This window comes from Oncorhynchus mykiss, chromosome 2 (assembly GCF_013265735.2).
Source record: "Oncorhynchus mykiss isolate Arlee chromosome 2, USDA_OmykA_1.1, whole genome shotgun sequence".
NCBI lineage: Eukaryota > Metazoa > Chordata > Actinopteri > Salmoniformes > Salmonidae > Oncorhynchus > Oncorhynchus mykiss.
In genome coordinates, this window is record NC_048566.1 from 59886563 (window position 1) to 59894136 (window position 7574).

The window sequence follows — 7574 nt, forward strand, 5'->3', positions numbered from 1 at the left end:
TTCTATTGAGGTATCTTTACCTTTCCTCAAGTATGACAATTGGGTACTTTTTCCACCACTGGTACAGTTAAAACTCACAACTACGTCTACGAGGTGGCTAAGGTGCATATGGATAAGATGTAACATGGAGTTCCAAATCGGTCTTATGGAGCAAAAATTGAAAATGTGTTTTTTACATTGGATAAACGTTGAGACTCAGAGCTAGAAAATTGTATATCATACACTACAGTTGAGGAACAATGGGAAAGTAATTTTGCTTTGAAAGTTAAAATTGTAAACTCACTTCTGACAAAATGACCTTTCAATGTTTTGGTACCACTATTGGAGAGCCCTCTTTGTCTACACCCATTCAACATCGTTCACACCCTCTTAAGTTTTAGCCCCACCCATCTCTTTAAGGGTTGATCCGAATGTACTAACAACAGCAGTCAAGCTAACTTGCTAGCTACTTCCAGACATCTAAGTGAGAGAGAACAGCTCACTGAACATCACTCGCCCTAGCAGATCTGGTTAGGCTGTTATGTTATCCGGAGCGTTGGTGACTGCAACTGTGCTGTCAGATTGTCCGTTCGTAAATTCAGAGCGTTCCGCGTTCATAGCACACAACGGCCGATGAGTTTACTGACACCGGCCATATTCAACGGGTATTGAGCGTTCTTAAATTCTTCAGTTATTCTGCGCGCTCTGGCACACTCGCACAAGAGTGCTCTGAAATCGGAGTAGATGGCCAGACTGAATTTACGAACGCACACGAAATGGTTACTTGCATGGTGGAGTATTTTATTAAGACACGTAGCTAGCTAGCTAGGTAAACAATTAACCATAATCACAACTCATGACATTACTACCCTGCATGAATCTGCAGGTACAGTGCCCTCCATTAATATTGGCACCCTTGGTAAATATGAGCAAAACTGTCTGTGAAAAAAAGTATTTGTTTATCCTCTTGTTCTTTCTTTCAAAATATTCACAAAAATCTAACCTTTAATTAAAGTAAAATAATTGAAAGATAAAATATATTCTTATCATAAAACAAATAATTTTCTCAAATATATGTGTGCCACAATTATTGGCACCTCTTCAGTCAATACTTAGTGCAACCTCCCTTTGCCAAGATAACAGCTCGGAGTCTTCTCCTATAATGTGTAATGAGGTTGGAGAACACATGGCAAGGGATCGGAGACCATTCCTCCATACAGAGTCTCTCCAGATCCTTCAGATTCCAAGGTCCACGCTTGTGGACTCTCCTCTTAAACTCATTCCACAGTTTGAGCTTCCTAGCAGAGGCAGTCAGGTTTTGATTTAGTATCTGCTGGTACTTGATGGAGTCCATGATACAATGTATCATAACAAGTTGTCCAGGGCCTTTGGAAGGAAAACAGCCCCACAGCATCAAAGATTCACCATCATACTTCACAGTAGGGACGATGTACTTTTCTGCATGGCTATCTTTCTGTCTACACCAAACCGACCTCTGGTGTTTGTTTCCAAAAAGCTCTATTTTGGTCTTATCTGACCATAAAACCCAATCCCATTGAATGTTCCAGTAACGTTCCAGTAACTATAGGTGCTTGAGTTTGTTGTTTGATGACAGCAAAGGCTTTTTTTAACCAAACAACTTGTGGTTATGTAGGTGGTGTCTGATTGTAGTTTTGGAGACGTTCTGACCCCAAGACCCAACTAACGTCTGCAATTCTCCAGCTGTGATCCGTGGAGATTTTTTGGCCACTCAAACCATCCTCCTCAATGTGCGTGGGGTCAATATAGACACACGTCCCTTTCCAGGCCGATTGTTAACATCTCCAGTTGCTTTAAACTTCTTAATTATTGCACTGATAGTGGAAATGGGCATTTTCAACCATTGACCTATTTTCTTATAGCCATTTCCTGATTTGTGCAGATCATTACTGTATTCTCGGGTCTTTCCCATAGTGATGGATGTCTATGGGAACTTGAGCTGTGTGTGTCACACCGTATTTATACCCCAGTGAAACAGGAAGTCATGGCTTACCACTTAAGTGTTCCTAATCACTCAGGTGAACTTAAAAACGTAAAATATGAATGGGAATGTACTTCAGTTAGATTTTACTCATAAGAATTTCTAGGGGTGCCAAAAATTGTGGCACAGGTTTAGAAGAAAAATATTTATGTATATTATTTCATATTTACTTTTTTAAAAACATTTTACTCAAATTAAATGTTCAATTTTTGTGAATATTTTGAATAAAAGACCAAGAGGATAAGCAGCAAATAAAAAAAATTCACAGCCCTTTTTGCTCATATTTACCAAGGGAGCCAATATTAGTGAAGGGCACTGTAACCAACCAGGTTCAATGTTAGCTAGTTAACATTAGGCTAAAGCTATCTAAGCAAATAGCTCTTAGATACAAATAATAAGGTCATACATGTAATGTTAGCTAGCGAGCCAGCTAATGTTAGCTAGCTAGCTAGGTAAACAATGAACCATAATCAAAACTCATGATGTTACTACCCTGCATAAATCTTCAGGTAGCTTACCAACCAGGTTCAATGTTAGCAAGCTAATATTAGGCTATAACTAGCGGAGCAAATAGCTCTGATATATGAATAATTTGATGTGCATAACGTTAGCTAGCGAGCTAGCCAGCTAATGTTAGCTAGCTAACTTGGTAAACAATTAACCATAACCACAACTAATGACATTACTATCCTGCATGAATATGCAATTAGCTAACCAACCAGGTACAATGTTAGCTAGCTAACATTAGGCTATAGCTAGCCAAGTAAATGGCTCTTTCTGTCACAATTAGAAACATGTCATGTCTGATAATGTAGCTATCCAGACTCTTACCCGTATTCATCATGGTTGGACCGTCTCCTGTCGGATGCCATGGTTGCCCATAGTTTGAAGATATAATCCGGAAGCTATCATATTCAAATTCTACTGATTTCAAAACTCAGTCCTCCAAAAAGTAGAGAGCAGCACTTATGCAGTTTTAATACACAATACATAAAAAAGCTGCATTAGACAGGATTACCTAGACATACTGACCTGCTCAAATAGACAGAAGCATGCTATATGGCAGACCAATCCAAGCTCATCTCTCGGCATGTCCAGCCCATTCATTATCTCAGCCAATCATGGCTAGGTTGCTGACTTTTTCTTTGGCTAAACCATCTAGGCTCATAATTTAACAATTGTATTCATATTTACAGATGGCATACAAGTTTGTTATTAAGGCACATAAAAGTTCACATGTTCGACAAGGCATTTTGATTAACAAAAAAAACATATACTTTGAAACGGCTCTCCTGTGAAGTAGTGACCCGCGACATACGCCTAGTTCCCTGAAATGGGTCACATTTAGCACAAATCAAATCAAATTTTATTTGTCACATACACATGGTTAGCAGATGTTAATGCGAGTGTAGCGAAATGCTTGTGCTTCTAGTTCCGACAATGCAGTAATAACCAACAAGTAATCTAACCTAACAATTCCACAACTACTAAGTTATACACACAAGTGTAAAGGGATAAAGAATATGTACATAAAGATATATGAATGAGTGATGGTACAGAACGGCATTGGCAAGATGCAGTAGATGGTATCGAGTACAGTATATACACTGCTCAAAACAATAAAGGGAACACTAAAATACCACATCCTAGATCTGAATGAATGAAATATTCTTATTAAATACTTTTTTCTTTACATAGTTGAATGTGCTGACAACAAAATCACACAAAAATTATCAATGTAAATCAAGTTTGTGAGTGCTTTTGGTGACAAGCTAAATTTCTTCAGCCTCCTGAGATTGAAGAGGCGCTGCTGCACCTTCTTCACAATGCTGTCTGTGTGTGTGGACCAATTCAGTTTGTCCGTGATGTGTACGCTGAGGAACTTCAAACGTACTACCCTCTCCACTACTGTCCCGTCGATGTGGATAGGGGGGTGCTCCCTCTGCTGTTTCCTGAAGTCCACAATCATCTCCTTTGTTTTGTTGATGTTGAGTATGAGGTTATTTTCCTGACACCACACTCCGAGGGCCCTCACCCGCTCCCTGTAAGCCATCTTGTCATTGTTGGTAATCAAGCCTACCACTGTAGTGTCGTCCGCAAACTTGATGATTGAGTTGGAGGCGTGTATGGCCACGCAGTCGTGGGTGAACAGGGAGTACAGGAGAGGGCTCAGAACGCACCCTTGTGGGGCCCCAGTGTTGAAGATCAGCGGGGTGGAGATGTTGTTACCTACCCTCACCACTTGGGGGCGGCCCATCAGGAAGTCCAGTACCCAGTTGCACAGGGCGGGGTCGAGACCCAGGGCTTGATGACGAGTTTGGAGGATACTATGGTGTTAAATGCTGAGCTGTAGTCGATGAACAGCATTCTCACATAGGTATTCCTCTTGTCCAGATGGGTTAGGGCAGTGTGCAGTGTGGTTGCGATTGCGTCGTCTGTGGACCTATTGGGGCGGTAAGCAAATTGGAGTGGGTCTAGGGTGTCAGGTAGGGTGGAGGTGATATGGTCCTTGACTTGTCTCTCAAAGCACTTCATTATGACGGAAGTGAGTGCTACGGGGCGGTAGTCGCTCAGTTGCCATAGCTTTCTTGGGAACAGGAACAATGGTGGCCCTCTTGAAGCATATGGGGACAGCAGACTGGGATAAGGTAAACATACCAGCCAGCTGGTCTGCGCATGCTCTGAGGACGCGGCTGGGGATGCCGTCTGGGCCTGCAGCCTTGCGAGGGTTAACATGTTTAAATGTTTTACTCACGTCGGCTGCAGTGAAGGAGAGTTCGCAGGTTTTGGTAGCGGGCCATGTCAGTGGCACTGTATTGTCCTCAAAGTGAGCAAAGAAGTTATTTAGTCTGTCTGGTCCGCGACGGGGCTGGTTTTCAGACATCCTGGTCCACGACGGGGCTGGTTTTCTTTTTGTAATCCGTGATTGACTGTAGACCCTGCCACATACCTCTTGTGTCTGAGCCGTTGAATTGCAACTCTACTTTGTCTCTACACTGACGCTTAGCTTGTTTGATTGCCTTGCAGAGGGAATAGCTACACGGAGCCTGACCAGAAGACCGCTTCGTTTGCCCCTTTTACGACAACGTTTTTTAGGTTCGCCGGCTGGGATCCGATCCATTGTCCTGGGTGATGAGCAAAACACAGGATCCGCTTCGGGAAAGTCATCTTCCTGGTCGTAATGATGGTGAGTTGACGTTGCTCTTATATTCAGTAGTTCCTCTCGACTGTATGTAATGAAACCTAAGATTACCTTGGGTACCAATGTAAGAAATAACATGTAAAAAAAAAAAATACTGCATAGTTTCCTAGGAACGCGAAGCGAGGCGGCCATCTCTGTCGGCGCCGGAAGTGTCTGTACCATCTTGGTACAGTCAAAGTTCATCTTTATTTTAACCGGTGTGAAAACATCCCTCACAGCACTTGCATGTACTTTTAGTGATGTGATATCATTATTTCAGCACCCAAGAAATCTACAGCATCTACAATCTGTTTACAAGAGTTATAAGCATGTCGAAGGTTGCAAAGCTACTGTACCGGAAAGTTACCGGAATGTTCTATAATTGTGGTAATTAACAGGTAATCTATGGCAATCTATGGTAACTTTGGTAATTTATACTTGAATAACAAAAAAATATGCATTAATATATAGTCTTCATTGTTTATATCTGTGTCCATATTGTCCATGAGTTTCTAATAGACCTTATGGTTCAGGAGAAAATAGCCTAATTAATGAAGAAACCATCTAATCAACAATGGCTTTATTTTCAATTCACTTTGCAACTCTTCCAACTATTGACTTTTTCCACAACTACCACTAGTTTGGCTGCAAAACCTTTACAACAAAGACATATTGACATAGTAAAATAAATAAAAGTGTGTAAAAACAATATATAAAGGATATTACATGCAGAACCCTTCTTATTAAACACCAATGGGATTCATTAAGTTGATGGTTTATATTTAGTATAATGTTTTACAGCTTCGTCATTCTGTTTTCTATTTTAAAATAATCTTATTTGATTATTCAATGTATTTCACACAACGGGACAGAGATAATTACAGACACCTGTGATCATCTGAAGTACCCAAAAGGGCCACTAGATGTGATAAATTACATAAAATCTTTGAAAGTTACCAATATTCTGGTAGTTTACTGGTAAACATTGAACATTTCCAGTAATATACCAATTACAGAGCTCAGCTGTTATTGACATTGTGTGGACACTGGCAGACATTGAGAATGGAAGAATATTGTCTAGCAAGGTATTCTTTTCCCAAAATCTTGCTTCAGGTCATCACTGAATTGAATGACTGATTATTTGAACTTTGTAGAGCACGGCAGTTGGAGTCCAAAAGTCAGTCTATAGATGATCAGTAGTACCCTAATCCCTCAATGAGAACTTAAACGACTATGGCTGCGTAAATGAATGACTACATTATATATGACTACATTCAGCTTTCTGTTTCGAGCAGTCATGGACATTGTGACCTATTGACCTGCACTGATAAGAGTAGGAAGGGCTCATGCGCCCAAGAGTTCTAATGCACTTATTTCCTAACAATGAATTAACAGACTGAAGAAAGGTCCCTAGAGATCAAATTAATATTGGTACCTGCCCAACGTCTTTGCCACAGAGGGGACAGACAACTTACAGATTGCGTTCAGAATAGGGGTAAGACAAATGAAATTGACATCATGGGAGCAGATATATTCAGGAAGTCTTTAACGTGTTGTTGTCTGAGTCTAGATACCAATTTTATAAAAAGAAGAAGAAAGAAACACCATAGGCGTTAATTACATCAAGGGCTTCTGTGGCAGACAACATTAGATTACACTCTTAAAATGAAGTGCTTTGAAACACCAAAACTAGTGCCAACTGAGCTTTCACCAACTTGAAGGAGAAGAAACATGAACTTTGCTGGAGTATTGAAACACATCATCATGAGATGTTGTAACACCACTTAGTCAAGTATTGTGCAACACCTTGCCAGGGAATGGGAGCACTGGCAGAAATGGTTGAAAATCCAATTTTGGCGTTTCGAGGCTTGTTTAGTATAGAAATAAATACCTTCTCTTTTGGTGTCGTGTCCTCTCTCTAAAGCTTCTACACACAATTATGAGGTTTTGAATCCCTAGATTAGATCCCTTTGTCTGACCTCCGATCTTCAGTGGGGAGAGGGGTGACATGTCTAAGCCGGGTGCATTACCGCTAGACCACAGGCTCTGCACAACTTGCATTTTTTTAACCTTTATGTAACTAGGCAAGTCAGTTAAGAACAAATCCATATTTACAATGACGGCCTACGAACAGTGGGTTAACTGCCTTGTTTAGGGGCAGAACAACAGATTTTTACCTTGTCAGCTCAGGGATTCGATATAGCAACCTTTCGGCTATTCACTCACTTCACCCCAGAATAATTTCTTACGTTGTGGTTGACTGGGTAAAATGTCAACGAAATGTACCATCTATACCCCCATTCTCATCGATGGGAATGTAGTGGAGCAGGTTGAGAACTTCAAGTTCCTTAGCGTCCACATCACCAACAAACTAACATGGTCCAAGCACACCAA